Genomic DNA, 16613 nt, shown 5'->3' with positions numbered 1-16613 from the left:
CCCCCCGTGTGGTCAAGCCGTCTAATTAAACAAACCATGCACGTTTTTTTTCTTCAAGCAGTTGAACCAGAGACAGAAAACTTCTCGGGTTTTTGTGTGTGTGTGTGTGTGTGTGTGTGTGTGTGTGTGTGTGTGTGTGTGTGTGTGTGTGTGTGTGTGTGTGTGTGTGTGTGTGTGTGTGTGTGTGTGTGTGTGTGTGTGTGTTTGTGTGCGTGCATGTGTGCGTGTGTGTGTGTGCCGCTGTATGTGATTAACTTAAAGTCATTACCTCATTTGGTTAACAATGTTTCAAGGGCATTCAGCCTATAGCCTCGTCCAAGTCCCCTTCGGTCCCCGTCTGTAGTCATGCACTGAAATACTGCCTGTAACGACTGGAGGCTCAGGGTCCAGTGTTCCCATACGTATTGCTTGAAGGAGTTTTAGTGTTTGGTCTTTGGTGGTGGGCCAATATAAAGTGCAGGGTGCCCTTTTCCGGGGGCTAAGCCAGAGGAATTTGTCGCAGGGGTATCTTGACATAGTCCAGTCGCTGCAGATGGGACCTGAGTTGAGAGGTGGAGGGAGATTTACTGTTGTGATTCTGCTGCATTGTGCCACTCATTCAGCTTCCACCGAAGGCCCATTCGATTCGATTGGCCATTGAACTTGTCCACTAGGTATGTTGGCAATATCACAGTGGATCTAACATGGTTGTGGTGCAGCAAGTCTATTTCCGCATCCCTAATCCCAGTATCTTTGTGGATTTGTCATCATACCGTGAAAAAAACTCCTATATTCATCTTCCTGCATCTGTCTTCATGATTGAGCCTCTCTAAATTCCCGTACGGGATTAATAATGTGCCTCTTATTTATTTATCGTTCAGTCTACCCAGCGCTAGTATGTGAAAAGGCGTGCAGAAGTGCACATCCATTCCAGTGAAAGAGCTCAGAAGGAGGACGTCATTGTTTGCATGGTCTAATCGGCCTTGCGCTTCGAAATGCAATTTCAACCACTCAGAGGGGATATTTAATTATCTGTGGCCTGTGAGTGGAGGATATTTTTATATCACAGTTTGTACCCCTATCTAGAGAGTAAGTCTTCTTTCAGTTTGAATGAATACATTGGATCCTATAGGACTTATGGTGGGATCCTTTTTCTCGTCGCCTGAGAGGAAAGTGTTCTTACACATCGTCTGTATGGTTAATTAACCGTATTTTTTCATGATCGCCAAGCGAGATATCCTTCAGAAACAGGAAATAACCTAGAGAGGTTGTCAGTCCGTATTATTATTATTGCTGATCTGGGATAGGACGCTGTAGATCAACCAAAGAAAATCCTCGACTAGGTTTAAGTGTAATCTAAAGTGTTTTTCCCTTTTGTCGCTCTACATGTTTCTGTAATATATATACAGTGTGTTTCTTCCTTTTGGCCTTTATACAGTCCCTACTGAAGTGTGAAGAGGTTTGGAATAAAGGTTAACCTGAAAAGACATAGAGCCCTGCGTGAAATGATATATAGTGCAGGTCATAGAATTTGGTTACCAAGGCACAGTGAGATACGAGTATGTCAGCTGACCTTCGAGGGCTAGGAAGTCATTTCAGAACCCAGAAGCAGGGAGCTGCAGCTGGCTGTAAAGAAGCTCTTTTATTGGATTTCATTCGTAACGTTCCACCACTTCAACCACTGGTACTTATTATTAGTTTAAGCTGATAAGGGTTAATCCAGACCACCAGACAGACATACACACACACACACAGACGCACGCACGCACACACAGACACAAACACAAACCCACAGAGCTGGGAGTGATGAGGCGAGAATACATGGGCAACGTCCATGACAAATCCCCAGCCAGCCAGAGCTTCATTCCACCTGGTGAGCACCCAGCACAGGCCAGCAAGATCTTGATCTAGGTGGAGTCCTTTGTTCCAAACATAGCACAGAACCAAGACGCAAAGCCATCTTTCATTTGTGGGCCCTCGCAGGATTCCCCAACCACCATCCTGCTACAAGAACTCTTCTTAATTGCTCTTGTACAAAAGTTTGAAAACATATGACAAGGGCGGTCCTATCGGAGGTCTCCTAATCGTTACCTGTTCTCTGGGTTGTACAATCAGAAAATCTGAAACCGCCCTCCTACTTGGTTACCATGATTTGAAAAAGCCAATCCCAAACTGCCAATCCCCCTCTGTGGGTTAAACAACAGGTGGGGAGGAGATACCTAGGGGAGACTGGCACACCGACCAGGAATCTTTTGTTTGACTGATACATGACAGAAAGGCAATTTAAAGGAAAATCCAAACCCCCCATTTGCTTTGAGGACACAACTACACGTTACACAAGTTTGATTGGGTTCTAGTTTTAAGGCATATGATCTTTGACAGTATACTTATATATTATTCTTCATCAGCCACCCTGGAAGAACCTAGCGTGTCAGACACACACATACACATCGATCTGCACTCATTATTGTGAGATTTTATGAGAAGTCTTATTTTCTGCTGATAGATTCAGGTTACCGTACAACATAGAGTGGAACTCGGTTTAGCAGAGAAACAAGTTGAAGATCCTCAAATGATCACATTGTTACCGCACGTGCACAAAAACATACACACACGAGTTAAGTTTACCTTTACCCACAAGTTTTGGATATTATATAAAAGGATAGATACAGGTTTGTATCTAACGCCATTTTATTAAGCCATTAATTTATTATCTATGTTCCACTGTTTGTAAATCCATCAATTTGAAGTCTTAAATCTTGCCTTATTATATAAAATGTATATTTTATATGTGCATTATATATATATATATATTTCACTATATTTCACGCAAACTCGATTACTGGTCATATAAGTCTATCCTAAATCATGCCCCAAAGAAAAATGCTAAATACTGGAGGGCGAGATGCAATCTCCAGACCTATTCATATTTAATGACTTCTTCTTTTCTTTTGAATAAGACCATTTGAATATAAATGCTGAGCCCTGTGGTGCCATTCGTTGGTCAGCAGGCGAGGACTTTGGTATTACTGGGCTCCAGGTTTAACTGTGAGCTATGACCTGTACATTGTAGATTCCTCCTCCATCACCAAGTTCTGAATGGAGTAGATCAAAATGGTTTCAAATGACAGATCTGTTCATTATTTATTAATCCGTCTGGACAGAAAAAGTGGGACTCTGTTGAAAAATTAAATGTTAAACTTGTTACTTTCTTAATGATACAACAAGAGCACCACAGGCAGCCCTTAAAATGTGTCGGATAGCGATTGATATCAAAGCCTAAAATGCAGGTCAAGCAATCCAGCAGCTGTTATAACATCTTGCTGCATATAACCTTGTCCCTCATTAATTTGAAATTGAATCTCACTACTTTTGTTTATACAGTACCGTCTGGGAAGGGCCCCAATAGGGAACCAGTCAACACAACCACCCGATTTGTGAAACAACAATTGAGATCCGTTGTTACGTTGTTACACAGTACTTGATGGCCGCCACTCAGGGAAATGAAACCATTCTCTGAAAATGACCCTTTTTGTGAGGCTCTGAAGGCACCCTGTAGGGCACCGATGGGAGAGGCAACAAAAAGACAAAAGGAATCTTTAGCTTCATGTGCCACTTGAGCAAAGCTTCCTGGATAAACTGAGTGTCATGTTCATTTTGATGGATCAGTAATAGTAAGCGAATGGGTCTGCTGCCAGCACCAATGCTCCCTGCCAAGCACTCCCAGTTTCTCTGGAGGCTAAGCAGGGTTGGCCTGGTCTGTCCTTAGATCTGAGACCAGATGGCGCTGGTAGAGGTGTTGAAGGGCCAGTAGGGGGTGCTCCTCCGCCCTCTGGTCGGCTGTATCGCATGTGCCCCAGGCCGGAGACTGTCCTGTGAAAAAACAGCACTGTCATTCGTTTGAGGTGCCAAGTTTCGTTTGAGGTGTCAAACTTAAGTCTTGATCTCTTGTGGTCACTGAGGATCCCATGGCACGTCACCTTGCAAACCTTTCTCTGGTACCCACACGGAATTCTAATCATACCCTGGTCTCTGTTTCACTTTCTATTCTGTTTGATGGTTTTATTTCCTCTCCACTCTAAAATTCAGTATGCGGGGAGCTTTCTGGCGCCAAGTGCCTGCTGTGCATCACACAGGTGGATGCTACACAGCGGCTGTGGGTAAGGTGTGATTTCTCCCACACTCCCCACGTTAAGGACTTTGAGTGCCTTGGAACGTGCTATTATAAACGCAAAGGGTTTACGCTGATTACTTCTAGTAAGATAGGTGTTGGTTTCTTAGAGGATCATTCCAGATGCTTGTCCCTGGCTTAGGTTCTCTGATCTGATCCATGACGTGCAGAAACAATTCTACCAGAATGGAGAAAAGGCATTACATTGCTGAATAAATAACAAATTCATAAAACTTGCAGCTCACTTTCTTTCGATTTTCTTCAAATTTTCCAAGTAACGCGAGCATTGCCAGAGAGAGGGAGGAAAAAAGAGAGAAAATGTTTCTTTGGGAACAAAGAGGAACAGGGAGGATGTAAAAGGAGACACTTCATAACAGTAGCCTACATTTATGCTTCTACTCTCATTAATGTCCCCTTGGGCGCTTTGATATCTTGCGTGGAAGAAAGGGATCCTGCAGAGACGGATTAGGCAGAGGACAGCTCTATCGTGTTTTCTCAAGCAGAAACAAAGTGTTCATTTGAACACACCTCGCCGCAACCTTATCGACGGTCTACAAAACCCCTCTGATGTGTTATCTCCACTCTGGCCAGCGTCGGGAACAAATGGGACTGGCGTATCTCCCGAGGAAGTCAAGGTTGTTGCTTTGAATCATCTGGCCTCCTGGCTTAACTTTAGAGGTATCCTTGAGTACGCTCTGAATCCCCTCGTGGCTCCAGTCGAGCTGGCACATCGCGCGGCGGCCAGTGTGAGAACGTGTTCGCTCATGCGTGAATGTGAGACGTAACATAGAAAGTGTTTCGAGTGACGAGAAAAGCTCTACAGTGAATCCATTTGGTAGACAGACTGGTCCTTTCCCATCCATTCCTCCCCTTAACCTGTCATCTTCCAGTGCGGTTACTCTTTTGTTTTTTCCACTGGCGCAGTGCCCTCCCTCTGAGCCGGAGCTGAAGTGACTAAGACCAGGGCTGACTTACTCAGCCTGGCTGCCTGAGATTGCCACGCGTGCGGCTGACACACCAACAGCCCAGGCTGGCGCTGTAGGGAGGATGAATAGTATAAACTGGCATGCCAGAGGTGTTTGGTATTCTCACTCGAGCACCCTGGAGTTGTTTTCTCCACACCCGCTGGTGTGTGCAACCTCCGCTCTCTTGAGCCAAGCAAAGGACTTCTCGAGCTCGGAGGCTTAACCTCGACGAGGAAAAAAAATGTGTTGACAACATTGCCCCTCGAACCTCACATGTTGTGCGCGACACTCCACACACAGAAACGCCATGCGTTACCTCAAGCAATGTGCTGCATTATAAACGCTACAGGGTAAACAGTGTGGTAAAGTGAGGCGCGTACGTAATTTCAGTTGCTAAGAAACTGTTAGACAGTGAGAATGGCAATGTTGAAATATGATCATCACTGTGTGAATAATGTATAAACGACTTGATGAGTCGACTGTAAAGTAGGGTAAGGCCCATCCTCATGGTTTGTAGCTAGGTAATGCAATGATCCAATAAGAAAGGTATAAAAGGCAATCTACTCCAAGTGTGAAATATACATTTGTATCATCATCCGATTGGAAAAGGGAATCCTCAAAAGACTTCCTTGCAACTGCTTATTTTGTGTGTTAGATTACTTTGTGTTAGTGCCATTTCATAGCAGGCAAAAACGGGTCAAAATTAATCATGTGGTTTATTGAAGCACACTGTTCCCAAAGATATTTGGGTTTTATATCAGGCTCTTTACATTATCAAAAGGCTCTCCTTGACAATAACCTAGTCATAATAATATATTGGTTGATTGTTAACAAAGACTTTCACAAGAACACAATACTAATGGCTAAATATAACCACGATGTGCAAGATGAGGTCTGGAACAGGGTTGGCAACAAACCAAGCACACCTTTCCTCTTCCTCTCTGCTACTTGTTATCGAAATATGCCAAAGCAACAACAATTGCATATCAAAATTATGTACAAGCCTACCGGGCAATTATTATCATTATAATTAATAAAATGAATAATGATGTATTTGTCTGAATTTATACTTATCTATTTAATTGTTACATCAGCTTTGAGAAAAACCTTAGGGCTTTTCATCCATTTAATCTACTGCCTGTCATTTTATGAGTGCATTTCTGCACAGGATATATTATATTCAGAGAGGATACAGTGATACAGAATAACCTTTAGAACCCATTCACAGACTCTCAAATGTCATAATCTGAGCCTATTCTAAATTATTCAGTTCTGCCGTATCACAAAATATTATCATATTATGTTTTTATGATATTGTATTTTACTATGTATTTTAATACACTTTTTATTTTTTGCTAGTGCAGAAATCGATGATTGGTTAACCAACGACAACATCCAACATTAGCATAACATTTTCATTTAGTCGTTTATCATGTCCAAACCAAAAATGCAAATAAGCAAATGTTTGGTTGCGTTCCTCCGCCTCATCATTAGAAAATGATTACTTATTTTTTTTCCACTGCTGCTGCATGTTGGACAGAGCCAGCCAATTTAATACAACGCTTGGGGCTCTAACTGTGTCGTCTCTTTTGAAGGACTCAGATCAATATATTCAAAACGAAAATCATCAGATGCATCAGCCAAACTAATGGTTAGCTAGAGCTAAAGCTTTGCTCCACGCATCCACAATGCTAGCCTGGGAGCAGGATGTTGTCCTCAGCCTGCAGCCCTGCCGTCTGTCCCTGATGTGTCACCCCCCTGATTCCCACTGTCCACTTTTAGATGTGACTGCCTGTTCCTTACGCTGTCGCCTCCAACCAGAGGCACTGTGCGCCTCAAGCTAATCAAAACAGGCCAGGATTCATTATTGGGTTTAGCCTTGCAAAGTGATTACTTCAAAGGATATTCCGGTTAGTTCTTTTTTTTTGAGAGGGAGAAAGGGTGGCACCAAAAGCAAACCGCCAAAATAAAATGTCAAGATGAAAAGGGGGAGCACTGTTTTCCACATCAATTTCTCATCCGCGGCCTCATTTCTGCATAGGTATTGATTTAGAAATGAGAACACCTGTGGCTGCTTCTTTATAGTGTTTCTCCACAAAAATCTTTTTTATTGGATTCTATTGTTGGCCCCTCTGTGAGCTTTTCGACCACAGTCCTGGCAGCCCTCCCCATTCACGCTGGGGATGAAGGGTGAAAAAAGGTCTGACATTTGATAGAGAATATCCTCGGTGCAGGCTATTCTTCTCATCAGCGGGTGAAATGTCACAAGCGTCCCGTTTGACAGGGCGCTTAGTGGATTTTATGTTTCAAGTTCTAATTTCAACCATAAAATAATTCGACCCGGTGCCTGAAATGAAAACGGGTGCGTGACTGCCAATTAGATTGACAGGTAGGCATTTATTCCCCATATGGCCCATTCAGGTGTAAGGGCTGCACACGTCTTAAAGTCGAATTTAAAATACACACCTGTATCAAATACAATAAACCTCTTTATTAAAGACTACATGCATCTACAACAAGAAAAATAATGTGTAATATATATAATATGTAATAATAGAACAACGATTACATTGTCCTTTATTGAATACGAAGGTATTAGTGAAGCACTATTGTAGCAAACAGCTGCACTATATACCTCCGACTTCCCACTGACGATAGGCTCTATGGTTGTGGAGGCAGGCTCCGAACCTCACTCTCCTTCAGTGTCCTCTGACATGCATGGATGTCCACAGGCGCACGCCCCTTCTGGCTGCATTATTTATCCACTACATGCAGGCGAGGCCAAGCCCGTCCTTTCATCACGGTGGGCTCCGGAGCCGGAGGTGGCGGTCGGGTACGTGGTCAAGACCACCGCACACCAATCAGCCCTATGCCTAGCTGAAGGCTGGGTGCAGAACGGCGCTGGATGTATGCATCTGGTTTCCCTTTGAGATCACCTTGTTTGTGCTCGAAGAGTCGGGAAAGATAGCATTCGATGATTGTGTTGTGTAATCTTCCTCAATTTGAAGGGGAGAATGTACTAAAAGCAAGTGTAACTCGTTAGTATAAATGTGTGATTATGGTCGCAAGACTAAAAGATATACGATATAAAAAAAAAGATAAGATAAGAAAAAAAAATCATAGTATTGTCTTGACTGTGTATTGTTCCAATGAAATAATAATATCTTTATGTCAACCAATTTGAATACATTTCTTCAACCTGTAAGCTTGACTTTCATTCAGGCTTATAGAAAAAGCTACTTATGATGATTGAATAAGGGAAATAGACAATTGACTTCTGATCCTTTTTCCCCAAAGTCGTACAAATCCATTAGCACGGTCGAAGAGCTCGGAGTAACTGACTTTTCTAGACAATAAATTACATCAAATTCAGATTAGGATATTATATTCGACTAACATAATTAGATATCCATTAGACATTAGAATAGTGTGCAGGAGATTTGAAAGTGGTTGTTAAACCCATCTCAGTACCCTGATATTTTACTGTATCTTTTGGGTCCATGTCCACTTTTCAACACCTACTTTTTCTATTGTTATTGACACAGTAAACAGTTGTGTTTTCTGACTCCAAAGACTAGCATGCACTCCAAAGGAATCATCTCACCATTTAGATACTTTTTATAGATATGGCTTGCCAAACATCGGTTCTAATGTGATTTTCTCAATGTTCCCTTTGTAAAAGTTATAAAATGCGAAACCTGTCTCTCGCCATAGAAAATGTGGAATAACCCTAAATTGGTCATGTGAGTCTGGAATTGAACCCTTTCTGGTTTCACTTTGAGCAGGCTAAACCAGAAATAATATTGCCTGGAAAATGTGGTCCTGCTTCTCTGGGCACACATTATGATCCATCGGAACAAATCCCTCACCAAAACAAAACATTGTTATCTAATGCATTTGTTGTGACAGTCAGCACGTGCAAACTACACATGCACGTGGAACAAAAAAAGCTTAAAGCCTTTGACACTGGTATTGTCATTGCCCTAGTGATACCCTCAAGATAATTAGCCCTGGGGAACTGAGTGTCCTGTCACTTTTAAGCCTGTTTGTTGATCAAAGGCTGTTGATTGACCCGCTAATCCACTCTGAGTGGCTCCGGGAAGCACTAGCAGATTGTGAAGTGGCACCCGACACACCAAAGGCATTGACCTTATCTGCTAATATGCTTTTGGATTGGTTGAGCTTGTTTGCTAAAAGCATTTGAATGTCGAGAAAAAATATTCCAAGAGCCACTTATAAATGTGAAAACCAGCCACGTTATTGATTTCTTCATTGTTATTCAAAAGATGGCGAGATCCCCCCCCCCCCCCCCCTATTCCTTTGTTCAGTTGAGAGAGTATTTTGTTTTCCCTTTCCCTTTGTGAATCCCACAGAGAGTGAGAGGGCTTGATGTGACTGCTCAAAACAGGGTCTTGAAGAGAGCAACAAATAGCGTTTAAAACAACTGCGGCCGTGGTCACGTGGGAGAGTTCCTCCTTGTCCGGCGTTTTGGGAAATCAAGGGAAAGAGCATCCCGAAAGCCTTTCCCCCCGACGGCAGACTACTGTCCAGAGAACGGGCTTTGATCTCTTTGGTAAATGAGTCAAGGCCAGAAGCTTAATATTTAAAGTTCAGAGTTGGAAAGAGTTTATGACCAAGGGATCTGACCCTACTGAAAAAACAATACATTTCCGAACATTACATTAAAACAACATCTGGCGTATTAAACAATTTGACTGGATGGATGGTTGCCCGGGTGATTTTGGCGGTGTCAAACTGCGTATCTTCGAGTCTTTGAAAACAGATTCTTATTCACACAGCACGGCTGCCAAAGCACACAAGGGAGATCATTAAAGCAGAGAAGATGGAGCGTTGTTTGCCAGCCACCTTATCAGACCTGTGAGTTCATTCATTAGGTCTGGACCCCAGTTGCGTCTCGAGGTTTATTGCTCCCTCCATCCAAACATAGGAGCCAGTAACTGAACCTGCAACCCCTGAACCCCTGTTTTGTTTGAGCCACGGCTGGCGCCTCAGTCGAGTGTTAAGCAGACGCTATGATGAATGTGGACCCCGTCCATCCCTAGTTGGACGTCAAAGTGTGTACAGGCTCCAAGATATGCCGTGATGCTTCATTTGTGACTCAGACTTCATTTGTGACTCAAGATGCACGGGATTCAAATCGGGAGGCAAGTCATGCTGGACATGGCGTCGATTTTAAAGAACACTCTGGTCTGTACGAACTCGGCCATACCACAGGCTCTGACATTCAGCTTTGGTTTCGGAGCAAAAACGTTTTTCTTTTTCAGCAGCTGGTTTACCATTTCCCTGACCTCTTCCTGGAGAACAAATAGTACCCGGTCAGGAAAAAATGAATCGTACCAATGTAGGAAGCTTGACCGATGAATCACTGAAACCACTCAGAAATTCCTTGTAAGGAGCTCTGGTCATCTAGTCTTCCTGACACCTAAATCATAACACATTCTCTTGGTTCCTGGAGCCGGAGATGTCTAGCTCCTGCTCCTTTATTTGGGTTTTGTGCTCGGTTCTACGTCTGCGCTTTCAGTTTGGATTTAATTCAACAACAAAAGTGAATCCTGCTCTCAAAATGCAGCATAGGCAGCTCTCCTTTCATTTATTTTTTATGTAGGCTTTTGTGGAGGTATCTGGCTTCATTTATCTCAAACTCTCTTTTATTAATGATATACTGACGTGCAATATACGACGAAGATCAAGAAGAAGCTAACCTCCATAAAAATTGAATTATCACCATAAGGCAATCTTTACCATAAACCCTGTCCCTCCTACATAGCAGCTGACATAACCGGTACAGTTAATCAGATCCCAGATGATCAATTAAGACCAGGCATTCATCACGATTATTCTATGATGTACTCATTATGTCTCACCCCACTCTCCCTTCATGGCTGATGGCTATAAAGGAGGTAAAGATAAGCCTACGAGAATACATATTCTCCTGAGAGAACCATCATGATTTGGTACAACGTACCACACTATACTGTGTACACTGTACAGCATACCTCGGTAGACTGTACTGTATCTTAATGCTTCATGCTTCATTCTTTAACTGTCGCTCTTGAGCAGTTTTATGTTCTATTTAAAGGACCCGCTAGCAGAATGCTGGAGATGTGATCCTTTTGAGAAGATGACCCCTGAGTTGTATATATGCTGCTAAGTATTCGCGGCTGTAAAGGTAACTTTCATCACACTTGACGTGGTGATAGAAGAGGTGGGAACACTTCTGTCAAACATTTTTTCCGAGGAAATTACATAGCAAACATTTGCGTCATGACTACTGCCCATGTGTTTCACAATTCATGGTGCAAATGATTGCAATGCATTAACTCATGTTTGGGGCAATTTGCCTGCAGCCTGCTTGGGGCATGAGGTTTAGGAAGGACAATTTTCAAAATTGGTCAAATACTTTTTCTCAATACTTTTTCTCAGGCTTCCTTGATTTCTTTGGCATCTGAGGTGAAGGCATTGCATTCTAAATTTGAGGAGGGTAGGACAATGGCTGTTATTAACATGTGAACAATGGGATGTCGCTGTATAAATAGACCTGCCCTGCAACTTAATTCTCTCACTACAAAAGGTCAGTCGCAGTGAAACGTGTGACACTGGCTTAATACGGTGGATAGTAAAACGATTTTGAAATCATACCTCTAACTATTACTTGTAATTTGTGCACTTGTTTTACAATATATTGTCTTTACAATTTGTTGATTTTCCTTAATTCCCTTAAATATTTATTGCAATACGCTTTAAGATCAATAATATAAATGGTGGATCATTGCAATTTCGGACGGCCTAACATTTGATCATGATGCCTCTAAACAGCGGCAAATAGTACAACGCATGCGTAACATATTAACATCGGTCTGCATTTTATCTGGCTGTCTGGTTATTCATGGCCTGTTTCCACGCAGTCTGAACATGAAATACATTTTGCATGAGCCTGGGCTAATCCACCACGGGCTGATTAGGTGCTAAAAAGAGTACCTCGCTCGGTAATTAATACACATCAAACTAAAAATGCTCTGCAAATGTCAGAGGTAATGTATAATCCCTCCGTAATTACAAAATTCCTTCCTTCTCAAATTCGTCCTTCTCGACTTGATGAAATAAACAAATAACACGAATCGATGGCGTGGCGAATGTGTGTGAATCTAGGGAACGCACCTGGCTAGGAAACACTATTGCCTTGATTACAGGAAAGAAGCAGCTACTGTATCTTTATCCAGCAGGTTGTCAGGCGTGCTCATCATGACATTCTTTATTTTATTCCCAGGGCCTAATGAAGTGAGAACGACAGGCAGTCGACTGAACAAAAGGGAATATTCCTGAAAAGAAGATGGCCGGGTGGGGAGAGAGAATAGAACCCAGCTGTTGTGGAGGATTCTCTCAGCAGGAGAGAAACGGCTTCAGGTACCTCGCGTTCTCTTATCTATATAGACAAGTAGTGCACACACACACACACGCACACACACACACGCGCGCACGTGCGCGCGCATCCAGAAACGCAGAGTCCAAAGAGCAGTGATGTGCCTAGGTGAGCATATGACAGTTGCTTTTGTGTTGCTGTCTGGGGCTGGGTACTTTTATTACGGGCCTTGCAGAGTCTCAGTGCATTGTGGGCTTGTCAATGCACCCCCGGCGGCCCGCCCCGGTGAGGCAGACGTGGCATTTAGGCCGCTGCCACCCCGCTGCTTCTGCCTCTCAGCTGGATGCAGATAGGGGGGAAATAAAAACGCAGAGCCCTTGTGCGGTTTATCCCGGGATGTCACGTTTTGGCCTTTTGACATCGTGCCACTCTTTGTGTCCCTGTCGTTTGTCACCCACTCATCCCGACGCGTTTCCTGCGTCTCGCGAGCGTCGTGATCTTTCCCTCTCGTGGCGGCCGTGGAAATCGATATTAAAATGTCAGCTTTGTGTGTGTGTGTGTGTGTGTGTGTGTGTGTGTGTGTGTGTGTGTGTGTGCGCGTGCGCCACGTGTTTGCCTTGTGTGATGCAAGCCCTGCGAGATGAAGGTCATTTTAATTAGATGTTCATAATTAAACAGAAGAGGCAGGAACAGGCAGGACCCGGGAGTCCGAGGGGCCACAGGCTCTCTCGTTGTCTGGCATGGATCTACCACCACTGAGTTCGGTAGTATTGGCAGTATCAGGATCGCCAGCGTAACGCCCACCTACTGTGTCGGGCTCTTGTTTGTTTGTGGTTGCATCAGGACATCATTGCGCCTGTGTTTGTGCACATCGTATATGGTTTTGAACCCCTGTCCTACTTGGCTCGCATTGTTGTTGCCGTCGAGACGTCCTTCAGCTGTCAGGATGCGTGCCTACCTACAACAGGATAACGTGCCAATGAATCCCATTATTAAAAATCAATTAAATATGTGTGTCCGTCGTCTATTTGGAATCTACCGCACTGTCGAAGTGTTGAGGATAGAATATAACTTTGAGTAGAGTTGGATGTTGCTTCCGTTTGATTCCGTTTAGTGCTGCCAGCAAATACGGAGACTGACTCAAATCCAATTCTGGCTCAGTTCACCTCTCCCTGTTTTCTGCTGTTGGGTGAGTGCGTGCTTGTTACTAATAATGGCCTGTGTTCCTTCCTTCCGCACATGACTGGCCATGGCAGCGCCCAGAAGACGTGGCTGCTCATTCCTCTTCATGTCCTCCTTTGGCAGAGTGTGAGACAGCGGGGGAGTCGTTGAAACTGTCACATGAAAAGAAGCAGAACAGTGCCTTTTTGGGTTTCCTTTGGCTTCCTTCTCAGCCAAGCAATAGCCAAAGCCCTAAACAGTCAAACAGAAAGCCCTGAATGGGAGTCAAGTCGTAAGGATATCAGGAGTCAAGTAGCAGGTTATTACGTTCATGGAGTGCATATTAACAGGCGGATTATGGCCTTGAAACGAGGCTCATTTTCTCACACGCTTCAACGAGTGCCTGTACGCGGTAACTCTCGGTCAAGGTTTGCCGTTGGTTGACCGAGGCCAGGGTGGTGTCCGAACCTTAACCATTATTTGAATGGTATGCCCGTATCTTAGGCTCAGCAGTTATTGAACTCAAGGTATTGCAGAATATGCGTCGGCTTAGCAGTGAAGCAGGAAAAAAAATGAAAGAAACGCAATTCCTTCTAGCATTGCATTGAATATATAACAATGAGCATGTTAAGTGGCTCTAACACCCTTCGTATTAATATTGAACCAACGCTGACATGTTACGACATGTGAGATCTTCGACCCTTTCCAGGAAGGGGCGTAGAATTGACATTGCATGTTTTTCCTCGTGCAATACATCTCCCAGACATATTGCAGAGGAAATGTAAGGCTTTTCAGCCACAAACTCCCCCAGAGCAAGGCCCGTCAAGTCAGTTTGGTTGTCATGGCAACTTATTAGACGTTGAGTTATTCAGAAGGAAAGCGATGCACACGTTCTCCTATGCTATTGCCGTTGTTTTCCTCACAGAGATTGCCCGGAAGTGTGCATCAGCCTCACCTGCAGACAGGGGGTCAGGTTCAAAGGATTTGTTTGCGTGTGTCAGTATACATGCAGGGGTCGGTCGGGAGCCCTAGGTTTGTGTTCAAAGGGGATACATGCCACGTTTTAATGCCGGTTTATTTAACTCCAGAGCTGAGACGCAGTTTGCCAAACACGTTCTTGCCTTTAGGGATAGGAATGTAAATATCCAGGGCTAGCTGTTTCCACATTACAAACACAAGCATTTGGGTTCTTCCGGCACTCGGAGAACACCGAAAAAACAGATGGCGTTCTATCTAAAAAATCCATGCCATAGGGCACACATTGGCACAATGTAATGACACACTGACAAGACGCGTGCTAAACACTGACAAATTAGGTGATGGCGTAATGCAAAAATGTAAATGTAGAGTGTTTCTGCTGATTGACTACAACATAACTGAAGGGAAATATAGCGTTTCTATATTTGCAGCTAAACTGGCCTTTTCTGGGGAACCATTCTTTTTTTTTACTGTTCATAATTATTTCCAGTTCAGACAGGACTATAGATGAGCCATTTAGTTTGGGAACCAACACACATCCACACAACCCAACAAAAATACATTGTGATTATCGTGTAGCGCGATGCCATTAATGAGCAAGTGGGGCTTACTTGCTCATTAACAACAAAGCACAAGTTAAATTACTCATTAATGACAAAGTGCGAGTTTACTCCGTTCTTTATGCGATGTTTCTGAATGCAAGTCGCTTTGAATAAATGCTTCTGCTAAATGGTATAGTAAACAGAAGCTACAGATAGTTAGGTAAACACGGACAACCGATGCCAACACTGAACCTAGCTGGTAACCTATGGAAATATACCGGGAATCTATAAGTCTTTCTCACAACTCAGCTTGCCATGTTATTTCACTTTGGACAGCTGGCTTTCAGCAGTCCGGTTTCCATGGAAACATGGTCTGTTGCTGACAGAGAAAAGAAAGATAACAAAACTGGTTTATCACAAAGGATATCTTCGAGGGGGAAATGATGAAAACAATGTCATCCGTTTGTATGGAATGCAAATACATTTGATCATAGGGCATAGTTAATAGTTTAGATCCCAGCCATGTTACAAATATGTATTAAAAATGGACAATCAAAAGGCAGATCTTTACAGATGGTCTAGCAACAGTGCACTTGGTATAACCCTAGTTAAAAAACACAATTCTAGATTGATTCATCGGTCCAAGTTACATGTTTTGCCATTGTCTAATCGCTGCAATGTTTATTGGTCAACAAAGAGTAGATACCACGTTCATTAGCCACCGCAAGGCAGATTACTGCGTTGTTAAAAAATAGAAATATCCAAAACTGCTTTTTACGACGAAGAAGTTGGGGGTGGCACACATGGTTCAAATTTCCCCTTCCCTTTGAACCAACACATTTTCTCCTCTTTCTCCTTCTCCTTCTGGGTTTTTTTTGGTGGGAGGAGGAGAGAGTCCTAATGAAAATTTGCTCTTTGGTTAAAAATGTCTAAATTACCATTGGCACAGACAAAAGCCATGTCATGGGAAGGTTTATTGGAATAGGAGAAATTATCTTTCCAAATACCTTTCTCTCGCTTTTCTGCCTTAAGGATAGAACCAACAAAATGATTGCTGCCCTTCCTTGTGAACCAATGAGATTGCCAATGTTTTTATTGTATGTAAGTATGAGATGTCTTTCATAATGTGGATTTTTTTTGTTGAAGTGGACTCCTTCCAAATAGCAGTTCCTGCTGTTTAATGAATTAATCAACTCTTAAATCAATTAAGTCTAATAATTAATAATATGGATCCAAATAACCTAAATTAAGTAAGAAATAACTTATTAAACATTGACATTATTTAGATGTAACATCCGTATACGATGGAATGTTTAAAGAGCTTTCCTCAACCCAACACCCCCCCACACTCCCCCACATATGGTACATTCCTCCGAAAAACTGTCCATAAATGGAAGTCTAAATACGCCCCACGTCTGGCTTGTTTACACTTCAGA

This window comes from Gadus morhua, chromosome 9 (assembly GCF_902167405.1).
Source record: "Gadus morhua chromosome 9, gadMor3.0, whole genome shotgun sequence".
In the NCBI taxonomy this organism is placed as follows: domain Eukaryota; kingdom Metazoa; phylum Chordata; class Actinopteri; order Gadiformes; family Gadidae; genus Gadus; species Gadus morhua.
Note: the sequence above shows the minus strand (reverse complement) of the source record.